The 13759-nt window shown below is 40.9% G+C and overlaps 1 long non-coding RNA gene across 1 annotated transcript in view; it reads right to left on the minus strand.

Moving 5' to 3' along the window:
• The window catches only part of LOC308133154, a 58696-nt gene that overhangs the window by 22441 nt on the left and 22496 nt on the right, over positions 1-13759 (minus strand). Inside the window, exon 3 of the long non-coding RNA XR_013936723.1 lies at positions 7098-7160. This is a non-coding gene — a long non-coding RNA (uncharacterized lncRNA). The remainder of the gene's footprint in view (positions 1-7097; positions 7161-13759) is intronic.

Raw genomic sequence — 13759 nt, forward strand, 5'->3', positions numbered from 1 at the left:
ACATCAAGTATGTGCTCATAATGCTGTACACATTACACAGTAGAGCTTCGTGGAATGTTTTCACACACAGTGGTCACATTGTTGTGATTTATTTGCATTCTCTTTATCATCCAAGGATTATTCCGCCTCGACATGCATCACCATTCTCTCTTCTTCAACCCGTCCTCAGAGTTGCTGGGAGGTCAGTCTGACTTTCTCTAGTCTTTTGCATAACAACTTACTATCCAGCCAACCCCCTGTGGATTTACCTCTCTTATGAGGTTATCCAGGCTTGCTTACACCCCCTCCCCTCCCCCTCTTCTCATCCAATCATTCATTCATCCGTCATCACAGCTGATAATCCATCACTGATACAGCCATCCCTCCATCTTTACCATCCGTCTTTAGAGCTGCTTGTTTATGTCGGCTTGACTTCCCTGTGCTGTTTACTGACCGCCCTTGCTTTTCTCGACGACTCTCCTTCAGCACTTTATCCTGTCCTATTCATCACCACTTCTTTCATCCGGTCCCATTTGTACTATTCATCACATCAGGTCAGAGTTTCACTTTTGGACGATCCAGCCATCGAGCCGGCTCACCTTTATCAAAAGTCGGGTGATTTCTTTTTCACCTCAGCTCTTCCCTGTGTTCCTCTCTCTTTTACCGTCTGCGAAAAGTTATTTAGGTTTATTTATCAAACATTTCTCATCCCGGTTCACTAAAATCACATGAAAAGATTGTTTCATGAGCACACCATATGCTGCATCCTTGTTATGTAATTAAAGGCTGATAAACATTGAGGTTTTTGCCTTAATTCTCCCCCTCAGATGAATATCAGTGAAGAAATCACAAATATTTTAACACAACAAACCAGGCAAGCCATTCCAAGTGTGTGTTTATGTGTGTGAGGTGCATGAAGTTCAACATTTAAAGCATATCGTTGAACCCCGTCAGACGTCCATCTCTCACTTCAGTATTTATTTTCCCTGCTTTATTTATGCAGCAATCCCCTTTCAAATTCAACTCGCACTCGCTCGTCTGACTGAGCAGCTGCCCTTTCTTTTTCAAAGTGTAAAATTTCATAGACCTTGAGCAAAAATGGAAGAACGACGAGAGGAGGGGGGGGCGAGAAACACACCTAAGGTAATAACCTGATTTCGCCTCAGTTGGTTTTGATTTAAGAGAGGAAGAGTGTGTCAGAAAAACAGCAGGCGCTCCTCTGTCTCGCCTCCATGCCAGATTTTTGAAGACAGGAGTGAGAGAGGGATGGCGACATGGGAAGAAAGGAAAGACAAAATGAACAAAGAGAGATAGAGACAGTGAATCACACCCAATGCCAATAAAATGAAGTGAAGTGACACAAAGAAACAGAGATACCATTGAGAAAATGAACGCTCTGCAGAGGAAGACATGGGAAGGGAGATGGGCGAGTGGGAGGGTATTACCAATGAATGAATTTTTAATAGCATGGAGATCAACCATACCCAGGAGCTCAAACAGAAATAAATACCATCCCTCCATATTTTAAACCTATTTTTTATTAAAGAAATGTTGCAACAGTATGTTTTTTTTTCTTCCTTCTAGCGGGATGATCCTTAATCATCCAGCAAACATGACAGTGTACCTGACGCCAGAAAGCAGGGAGAGACCCTGACAGTAAAGCAGACAGGGACAGAGGGGGCTTATGGGTAAATATCGCCTTGCACGTCACTCACACCACCCCCCCCACACACACACACACACACACACACACACACACGCACACGCACACACAAGAAGCCAGTTGATTACCCCAGGTGTCTGCATTCACCCATGAGGAGCATTTGAATTTTAAACTCACACCGAAAACATGTGTCAGCCCTCTCACGTCTGTCTGTCACCCTGCCTTGCCCTGACAATAGCATGAACACAATTAACTTAAGCCGGCAGAATGTGCCAATTTACCCCCAATTTCCTGCTTACACCGTCAGACTTTTCCTTTCAAATGCGTATTTTTTTAGCATAATATATGAGCCGTACCGTTTTCCCTGCCAAAAGCATTTCCAAATCAACGAGGATGTCCCAATTTGCTGATTTTTGAAGCACATCCCAATTCAGTGCTTATAACATTACAATGTCAGAAGCATCTATATTCAAATCAAGTGAACAGCTCAGCATGAACGGCGGTTTTGGTAATAAAATACTATTTTGTTCTATTTTCTTTTGTTTTCCTATCACAGACAAATAAATCCAACTTTCCAGCATTGAAGTTCACTGACGTCTGATCCATCACTTCGTTCCTTTTTGTTCCAAAGAGAGAATCGATTTTCTTGCAATTCTCAACATTCAGTATCTGTAAGTGGGTTTTTATAGGATAAAGTATCAACACTTCAACAACACAATAGGTGTGATGATTGGAGAGTGGCAGCGATTAGCATAAAAGAACCTTTTTGTCATGGTGAAAGTCACTATTGTCCTGGAAATCTCTCCTGTAGCAACGTCTTGCATGATATCACCACATTCTAGGTCAAAACAAGCTGTAAAAAGTCTGTAGTTGTAGTTTGTTGCTTCATGGCGAGTAGATCAACAATCTCAACAGACAGTCAGCGGGATATGAAGGAAATGTGAAAATGTTTTCTTTAAAATTCATGAACCATTCATTATTTATGTGAGTTGGAAAGCAGCAACTATGTACCACCTTGTTTACAATCAGACTTTGCGAAAAATGAATCCTTGTGCTGTAGGTGGTGTATAGTGGCGCGAAGAAGAAGAAAAGTCTTGTTTGCAGGCATTTCAAACAATCTCAAAGTGTATAAGTGCTGTTTGATATGTTTGGTTAACATCCATAGAATCGACAGTGAGCAGACTTAAGTGTTTGAACAGTTGGTCACAATAAGACTTACTGCTGCAGTGTTGGTGTGCCAAGTCTTTATTGTGATCTGGGGGGTTTTATATCTCCATGAAAATATCTTTGTTGGAGATATTGACATTTTATCCTGTAGTGCCAAAGATTTATGTCTCAGAAATAATAAAGTCAAGTTTAAAAAAAAAAAAATCTTTTTTCTGTCAATGACTGTCTAAAGTCTTCGGTATATCAGTAAAAACTTCAAAACTTGGATTGCAACTAATTTTGTCTGAAATCTTGTTTACTTTGCAAGTGAAGAATATTTTGCCTCTTTGCTTAGAGATCTGTTTGATCCCTTTGTTTATGATCATTGTTCTTGTGAATATTGAGATGTCATTTCCACAGATGAGGAATGAAGGTCATCAGTGTTTCTACTTTGTTACATTTCTTTATTTTATTGGCTAACGGCACATTGCTGTTTCTTAGTGCAGTTTTTCATTTTGTGGTGAATCCTGCCTCACTGTCTTTCCTTAGCAATGCACGTTTACTTTGTTGGGAGCATCTCTCTTTAAATTGTTCTATTTTTTTTCTTCTACAAATGATGTTCTATTCATGCACAATAGTTGTCAACAGCTTTGCTTACTGTTGTTTCTGTGTACAGCTCTTCTATTTTCAGAATGAAGCAGAATGTAGATTTTTTTGCAAAAACAAAATAACTCCGACATGCAGTTACCTCTTACCTCTATCATTCTTTTTAACCCTTGTGCAATCACCTTTTGTCATCTTGAATATTTCGCCAATGCGGCCTCAGACCATGAAGCGAGTCACAGAGGCCGTTTACATGACAACATTTCAAGTGAGAACAGAAAACTTTCATTGTGTTTCGAGGGTACATTTACATGACAGCGGTGCTCGGAGCTACTATTTTTGAAAACGCTCTCAGGCCTCGTTTACACGACAATGTTCTAAGTGACAACACATTCCCCATTGAAGAAAAGTGTTACGTTTACACTGCAGCTGCAGCAGACACACTGACAATGACGTAGTTGGCATTAATGGCCATGAGGGGACGCTGTTGCTTGTTTTTGTAATGGGGGGGGGTGATCTGAGCACCGATGTGTAAACGGACACTCCAAATGCAACCAAAGTTTTGTGGTGACACACGTTTTCGTCGTCGTGTAAATGGGGTCTGACTGTGTCTGTGTAAATGGGGAAAATCGCAACTTTTTAAAAATGCTTTGACTCCATCTCTGTGTCACCGTAAGAAAAAGCAACTTTTCTGAAAGGTTGCTATGGCACTGGTGCACCACAAATGTTTGCGTAGATGGACAATAACAACAATGATTTCCTCCAGTGTCATGACTCCCAGTCCATATTTTCCTGGGACTTGGAAGTTTTTATAGTTGACAGTCACTGTAATGGCAATCCAACTTGGTTGTCGATATATCCATACAAATCTATATGAATGTCTGTGAACTTGCCATTGTTTACATTTATTGCACATTGTCTTCTGTGTGTTGTTTCATTACAAAAACAAACAACAGCATCCACTAATGGCCCTACATGCCAACATTGTCTTCAGTATTTCCGTAATTTTTGTGCAAATGGACATTGTTTAAAAAAAAAAAAAAAAAAATCACAACTTTTAGAAAACAAAAATGCAAAAAGGATGCGTTTTTCACTTGAAATGTTGTCATGTAAACAATGCCTAAATCAACTTTGAGCTCTTGTCTTGATGAGCTGACTTAAATGTGACACAGATTCACAAGAGGTATCTGGCAGATAAATGCCTTATTAGATTCAAAACAGCATGCGTTCAAAGTCCTACTTAATATGTCTTCTGATTTTGAGGTAAATCTACTCATAAATATTGGAAACCTCACATAAACAGCTAAATTAAAGCCATGGTTTGGCACTTTACTTCAATATATTTGTCAAATTAAATGTGCAGCAGCAAAGAGCCACTGGGATGAAAATGTGCAACAATCCAAATATGTACAGTGTGAACTGCATGCGGAATCCAGCAGTGTTTGAACACAATGACACTGGAGTGGAGCCAAAAGCAGACGATACAGGTGCAGTTCCTTCCTTTTCAAGGTCTGTGATGGAAATCATATCATCCACATACATTTGCACATGTGGAAGGGTATAGCAATCAATGTGCAAATTTCTCTCTGCTGTTTGAGACATCTGTTGAGCCTCCAGTTTTAATTTTAAGGACAAGGATTGATTAAAATTCTAAGCAGCAGTTTCAGAAAGCAATGCAGTTCAGCAGTGTGGTTTTTAATAATTAAAATGGATCAACAACCGCTGAGATTTGGGGCTTTGCTTGTTGTAGTCGCTCACTGGGAAATGGAATTGCACTGAAATTGTCTGACCTCGTGCAAAATATATGTATTTAATTCAACATGATTCTATTTAGTGAACTTCCAATCTGTCTCCTTATTTCTATTCTTCTAAGCCAGTGCTCATTTCCTAACATAGTGGAGCAGACATATTCCTCTCGCCAGATGCAGAAGGTAAATGGGCAAAAACGACTAGAGGAAAATATATGTCCTTCTATATTCTGTAAGCCTGCACTTGTTTACCTCTGTTTATGCCCACAACCATGATTTTATTGTTGTCTGTATGCATGTGAAACAGCTCTCTTTTCCACCCGCCCTCTAACCACCCATTCATCAAGTTTTCCATACACACTTTTTCCTTTTGAGTTTTTGATTGCTCCTCTTTACCTCTTTAACTCTTTGAAATGTCTTTACACATTTGAGGAGTTTCTCTTGCATTTGAATGTCTGTACTCAAGCATTTAACCATTAAACAAGAAAGTGGTTCAATCTACAATCCATATCCAGAAAAAAAGATTGAGCTGCTGTCATGTTTTAATTAAAAACTCAATTATGTGCAAATTGCTTAATAGCAAGTATTATTTGAAAACAGTGCACACACAACATATGAAGGGTATTTGCTATAAAATAGTTGGATGTTGAATGAATAAAAGCTTGGACGAGAACAACAAAGTACTGCTCCGTGAATAGAGATACATTGAAAACTACTTGGTGGACCCTCACACTCACTTAAATTAAATCTTCAAAAGCTTAAAAAAATGCAGAGCGAGCATAGAATTGGAAACAGACATGATTGTGTGGTTGAAATCAATGCATAGGCTTCGGAAAACATCTGAAAACCATTGTCTGTGAATACAGTTAATCACTGCACATACAAACGCTTTGTATAATCAGATTTGTAGAGAAAGAACTGTCTATGCATACACATCTAAAGACTGAATCATCCAGGTCATGTTATATCTGATTGTATCGTGAACTTGCTTGGAGCTTTGGAGACATTTCACCTCACATCTTGAGACACGTCAACTTTGAATGTATAGTTCGTAAAGATGCTGCTATTATTACGAGTCTAAAGCTCCTTTAAAGTGGATTCAGACAAAGTCGTAAAAAGTTGTGTGGCTGACAGATTTAAATGATGTTTGAAAGCAATGGATACTGTGTGTCTCAAAAAAGTTAAGAGTAACAATTGAGCTTCAATCAGTAAACAGTTAAAAAATCAGCAACCATGATGGTGTTGAGATGTAATAAAGTACGTGGCAAAGATGACTTGCACATCTGTGAATGCTCCAATAATGTGGAGCAATGAAGCCTCTGTTTTTGTTTTTTCTCAAGACAGCTTTGGTTATTTTAGTGCAACAATACCAAACTACAATAGCATGGCTGTGGAGTAAAAGCTGCAACGCTACAGTACTCTGCTTGCAGTCCGCAACGCTTATCCATTGGAAACGTTCAAGTACAGGAAAACTGTACCTCATTTGAGCAAAAGCACATAGTTACTCTCAGTATCTGCAGTCATCTTAACCCTCTGTAAGGTCTCTTTAAATGATAGAAAACATAGGACTGACAATGTCTTAAGGTGAATCCTGTCGCTATAATGCAAAGTTGGACCACATTTCGTATCGTATAGGAGCAGTGGTATTCATTCCTGCACCTATTCTTATTATCAAGGGTTCTTACAATGACTCAAATTAAAACTCCCATTAATCCGACAGTGTAATCCCTCCATTGCATGGACCAGTCTTTTCAGCCTGAGTATGGATTAGAGAACACTGAGACCCAGTGTTGGTGGCCACTGGTGTATAACACCTTATAAAGATAATGTGTGTGTGTTGTGTGTGTGTGTGTGCTGTGCTGGTGGTCAGAATTATACAGAATTGAAAGCTTGCGTGTGTGGGAGGAGTAGGGTGCTGTACATGTGGTTAATGTGCCTCTGTTACTCTTTGTGGTTACCTGCTGAAGAGGAAAATCCCTGTGAGGTGGTCTTCTTGCCATGCGGACTACAATGAAGGGGGCCTGTAATGGAGGAAACAGTGAATTAATAAAATAAGCCCCCCTGTGTCGGACACTATTTGACTGGTGAGAGGGCAGAGAACAGAAACGCAAGGGAGAGGTTGGACCGACCACAGAAAGGATCACAGATAAAATGCCACTACTTGTAATAGTTCTCTAAATATGCCAACACTTGATGCAGACTGACTGTGCTGCATAAGATATTCATTACGAAGTCATAAAAGACATGCAGCTATAAAAAACTTGCAGTATTTCTCTTTTCGTCTGGTGTTTCCAACACAGGCACTCAATCATCTCATCGACTTTTCAGTTTTTCTACAGAACAGCCTTTATTCCAAATTAACCTTTTCAACTTTTCAATATATCTTCCCCGTCTTCCCAGCAACTCATCATGCAGCTCACACTGCACCCATTAATTTACATACAGAACCTTAAAGTATCAATAAAATTCTAATCTCAGCGCCAACAGTGAAGGAGAGCACAAACGCACCCCTTGACCCTGCTGCGTCTCGTTCCTCGAGATCGTTCATTAAAAGCAAACAGGATCTGGTTGGGGCAGAAACACAGATGGCGAATGAGAGGCTGAAACAGCAATAATAATAAACATTTATATCCCTCTGCAGCTGTACGGGAAAATCTATACTGTACAGCATCCATACCATCATAAAACCACATCGGTGTGGAGATGCACGGCTGCACGCGTCTCACTGGAGCTTCAGAATGAATATGTTCATCGAGCAAAGTTGTTGCATCCCAAATGGGGGACGATCCTTAAAGGTGGTCCTAAACATAAAAGCAGTTTATCTTCATTTCAAGCAATGATGCATGGAATGTGTGTGTATGTGTGTGTGTGTGTGGGGAGGGGGTGTATCAGGGTGTACATCTATAAAGAGATGTATGGTATGTATATATTCATGACTGACTTTTATAGCCTTGAAAAAGAGGCCCACTTGGCCACGGAGGCAAATAGGCAGATATTATTTCACACAGCACCGCCATGAGCTTATAGAACAGTAAAACTGAAAGTCGATAAGTTTCTTATCAACTACTTGCCAAGTCAAGTGAATGCATTTAGAACATAAAATAATACACCTTTTTTTCCCAGTGTAATCCGGTATCATCTGTAGATGATAATAAAAGCCAACAGTATTCCACACAATGGTAAACAGTCGAATGAGAAACAAACCTCACCAGATTCAAGATGGATAAAAATCAAACTTTTGTACTTTGGTGGTGTATTCTTTTTTTTTTTTTAGGGGGGGCGGGGGCGTGCTGGAATGTCTGCACAGAACATTACACCAACCAGTTCCAGAAAATCTCGCTCTATTCATGTCGGATAGATGTGCCCTGGTCACGCAGTAAAAAAACATGGGTGGGCACGCGCAAAGTGTCAGGTACAGTGCAGAACAAAAATGTCCTAATCTCCCAACTCTTTGCTATTCATTATTATTTTACAGGGCAGCCGTCCCAAATACATAAGGCCCCTACCCTGCTCAGCCCAGTCTGCCAAGCTCCAACTTTGGGTTTGATGTTCCTCCAACATCCAACAGGCTATGATTATTTCATTCCTATTTTAACATAACACATCAATTATTCAACCTTTGCTAGACCAGATTTGATTTTTTTTTCACAGAAATAGCCTTGCGTGTGTGTGTGTGTGTGTGTGTGTGTGTGTGTGTGTGTGTGTGTGTGTGTGTGTGTGTGTGTGTGTGTGTGTGTGTGTGTGTGTGTGTGTGTGTGTGTGTGTGTGTGTGTGTGTGTGTGTGTGTGTGTGTGTGTGTGTGTGTGTGTGCCCTCACCCAACTAAGGGGAAACTGAATATAAAATGTTCTGCAAAGATAATACTTCATGCCTTACATGAGTGATGGATGGCGAAGGGGTGGAGCAGAAGAATGGGGAAAATTCAAGCACACTGGAATAAATGATGACTGCATTAGCATAGGATGGCAAATGTTCCCTTCATTCCGCGATAAATTGCTCCCATCCTCAAGGCAAACTGTCCACACAACAAGTGTAACGATGACATTGAAAGGGGTGTGAAGTACGTGCACGCGTCTGTGCAACCGTTTTCTTGTATTAATTCAACCGGGGTGCAGCTTTGCTGTGAGCGCGGTAAAACTACACAATGCTACACATACAAATCTATTACATCCATGTTTTGCAAAGCAATCGAGTAAAAAAAAAAAAAAAAAACAACCAAAAAAACACAGCAGAGTTTTTGAACTTTCCTTGTTTAAATTCCCATTGGCTGGCACAAGTGAACTTTTATCACGCGAATGTGATAGCATTTTAAAAACTTAGGTTAGCCCCTTAAGCTTTAGATTATTAAATTAATTGATGTGGCACACACAAAACTCATTAATTCATACCTTTACAGATACTATCACTTTATCTTTTGGCCTAATTTTCTCTCTCACCCCCTTCTTGCTCTCTCACTCTCTATCTCTCTCCCCTGCCATTCCTCTCCTCTCCTTACATCCTCATCTCAGCTAATGAGCCCACTTAAATCTATGCCAAAACACAAACAGCATGGGAAAAAAAAGAAAAAAAAGAAATAGGTATAGTGCTTAGTCTGTTTGTTAAAGGATTCATCTTGTGAGCTGTTTTCAATAAATAATAAATGCAAACGCTGACTTTTGTCTGCAGACGAGACTTCGGGACATGAATTATGCATTGTTATTCTTGGATAGGGCAACGGAGGGACAGAGTGACAGTGTGTGTTGTGTGCGTGCAACTGTGTATATGTGTGGCAGATCCCTGACGCACACTGCAAGCGCAGTTTCCGAGGCTTACAATCAAGGCGTTTATGTGGACACAACTCGCTGTGATTACAACTCTGGAGACGTTGTTTTGTTTGCAGATACACGCACGGTCCAAACCTTAAGCTCCGCAGCGGCTCAATTTGACTTTGTGCTCAAACATCACTCAAAAGGATCACAAACTGCACTGCTCATCTTCTATTAGCAGTTTATATTATTCTCATTAAGTCTTTTTAAAGGTTGGCTGATGAAGGGCAGGATGTCTGTGTGTTTCAACTCGCTTGTCCTGTGTGTGGGAGGTGGTTAAGGTGGCCCTCCCAGCACATTCATGTTTACAGTAGTTTTCCATTTGATCTCTCTTCTCTCCCTTTTCTCCTTTTTTTTTTTTTGCAGCTTTTTCCCTACTCTGTAATCATTATGACAACAAAGGAGACCGCATTCCCGTTAGACGGTGGAAAGGTTCCACCAGCGGGCTACACCAGGGCTTTTTTTTTTGTGTGTTTTTAATTCTTTTCTGTTGTCACCAGGAAATACGAGTGAATATCTTGATTGAAAATCAGGAAAAAAGGGAGAATAATTACCAAGAGTAGAAAGGCACTCATCCACCCGCGACAGCAATCATCACTGATCTCTGCTGTCATTCCACTCTGCAGTAAATAATTCATCAAAAGAAACAAAGGGGAAACAAATATGCAAATAAACCCCAAAAAGGCCAGTAACACTGGTCTCGCGCCACAAGGGAAGAGCAGTAGTGGATTATTATCATGGAAGGTTATGACTGTGATGAATCTGAATTTCTCTTGTTTCATCTACCTTGACAGTGCTGAAGTCGCAGAGACACAGAAAAGAAAAGGAAAAAAAAAAAAAACCTGGAGGGATTTGAGGTTTTGATTGAGGAGGGGAGGGAGGGAGGGATTAAGGACAAGGGGAATGGAGGGATTGGGGGAGGGAGGGGGCTGTAGAGACAGGGGAAAGGGGTAGTAGACATCGGGAGGGAAGAAGAAAGAGATTTGGGAGGGGATGGGAGGAAAGGAGGGAGGGAAGCTTTTGAGGGTGTATTCGACAGTGCTGTGAAAGGTAGCCATCAAGGGCTTTGATGAAAAGTGCAGGCCTTCTAAAGCTTAGGAGTGACAGCATATGATTTGGTCAAAGCATGAAGCTTTTCAAAGGTAGACATTCTCACTCCCATTCATCTCGCTCAGGTTGAATATAACTTTTTGGGCTGAGCTCGAGCAAAATTCCGAATTGGTTTGACAGATTGACTGCGCGCGGTATTGTCCCTGTGACTTACACACAGTAGACTGTCTGAAGATGTAGACATCTTGAAATGAAGGGGGATTATGTGTAATGTTTCAACAAACTGCCTGGCTCAACTGCTATGCAGAAATGCAATTATGTCAAGGAAGTGACATCACGTGTGTAATACTATACGCTTAAAAAAACTAATTATATCTGCTCTGGGTTCTTTAACAGCGTCCTTACAAAATTACATGATAGAGGTACACCATAGCCATGTGATCATGCATGAGTGTTTGACTCTCTGCTCCTAAATACCTGGCATACTTACAATTTCAGCAAGAAAGAAAGTGGGAGAAATGAGAAGATTGAATCCATCACAAAATCATATTTTCTCATTCACCATGACTTTGCTATACATGGTTATATGACCACTGGCGTGGTGCTTGAGGGATTATTAGCACTTTGGCTTAGTGGGTTCGTGATACGGACAGGCCTCCAGAGCTAACAGTTGTTAAAATTGAGGGTCGTGCTTTACAGTCCCAGGTCAGTGATAACAGGCAACAAGGCTGTCAGATGATACCCATGTGTCATTTTCACTCACATGCATAAATACATTATGGTGGAAATAGCAAAACACCTACTCACACAGATGGACAAACACTCTCAGGATGCTTCTGCTCTTACATGTAAAAGCATGCATGTGCACAAAATTGAAAACACATGCTTGTGAGGCTCTTGTCTGATAATAGTCTCTCTCTCTCTCTCTCTCTCTCTCTCTCTAACACACACACACACACACACACACACACACACACACACACACACACACACACACACACACACACACACACACACACACACACACACACATTCAGATAATAGCATCTAATTTAGGCCCTCATATCTGTAGAGGGTTCTCCAGAGGACCAGACTTCATCAGGAATATACTGGTGACCTACATACGAGGAACACACACACACACACACACACACACACACACACACACACACACACACACACACACACACACACACACACACACACACACACACACACACACACACACACACACACACACACACACACACACACACGCACACAACACATACGAGCATTATTGCACATGCTTCCACACTGGCACACACACAGAATGTAGTGCACAGGGAGCTGCATGCAGACACATGTACAGCAACATGTCTGTGCTTCCCAGGTGTAGCTGCGCCCACACAATCAGATATATACAGACACAGACAGACATGAGTGTCAACGCGTCTGTATGCTGCAAAGGTGTCTGAGTTCACTCATTCCTCTCACATGCACATATATCCTGTACACAGACACATAGACACAGTCCTCTTAGAAGGATCAGAAATGTTCTGTGCTGAAAGAAAAAGCTGCATATTAATTTTGAAGGTGGTGAATTGATTTGCAGGAAAGCTGTAACACTGCTTTCAGGGTCAAAAGCACATTGGAGTCGAGAGCTTTATGTAAACTGGTCTTGTGTTAATTTTTTTCTCTTATATTTGAGAACATGAAAAGGTTTATGATATAATAATTACTTATAAAAACTGAAATATAACCCTGTTTAATTAAATAGAAATGGATTCCCATGATTGACATAATTAGACTGATTATGTCATCCATCTGTACTTGAGGAATAACTTGACAGCTTGTCATAAAACCATTGCATTTATACCTCTAGGTATGAGCAACGTGTACTGTTTTGCAGTTGGATTTCCACATTAAGTGATCCTGCTGTCCTGCTGAGGGCAAGTCATCTCATAATGCCATGCGGGAAGTGGACCATGCTTCTTGTGAGAAGGGCTGGGAATGCCGTATATGTGCTGGATTATGCATTCTGCTGGCAACAGACAGACCTCCAGTCATCATTCATCATTCATGGGCATCGTCTGTCAGCATCTTTGGGTGCTGGTAATGGCCGAGAGGACGCGGTAGAGAATAATAGTGAGAAAAGAGGGATCTTCTTCTACTTACTACGCCAGAAGGTCTGACTCATATGCAATTATCAAACACTTAGAAAGAGATTAAGTCAGAGACACTGACAAAGTGAAAGATAAGGGGACACAGTGAAACGTGAACTTTTAAAAGAGAGAGAAGGAGAGTGAGAGAGAGAGTGCAAGAGAGAGAGAGAGAGAGAAAGAGAGAGAGAGAGAGAGAGGGAGAGACTATAAAAAGGGAGATTATTACTTCTGTCAAATGATCCCAGCATATTTTAATGACCCATAACCTGAAGAGTCTAACTATATTCAGAGGAAGGTTAAAGAGACATTTGGAGCCCCTGGAGTCAGCTATCTGGCAACGGGTGGAGACGTAAGCAGACATTTATGGTTAACTGTCTGCTCAGCGCCATGTTTAGAAATGGGCAAAAGAACCTGACTCACACACAGTATTGGTCTCAAAGAGAAGGAACTGAGGTTGGGACCACAAATGATGCAGGAATAGACATTTTGAACCAGCATGGAAACACATTAACTATTTTCACGTTTATGAGTGGTTAGAGGGACTCGGCTCAATGGAGGAGAGGACCTGACTCATGCATAGCGGTGTCTGTACCAAGCACCACAGCCAAAACATAATAGCAGC

Source organism: Blennius ocellaris (genome assembly GCF_963422515.1).
Source record: "Blennius ocellaris genome assembly, chromosome: 8".
NCBI classification, from domain to species: Eukaryota; Metazoa; Chordata; class Actinopteri; order Blenniiformes; family Blenniidae; genus Blennius; species Blennius ocellaris.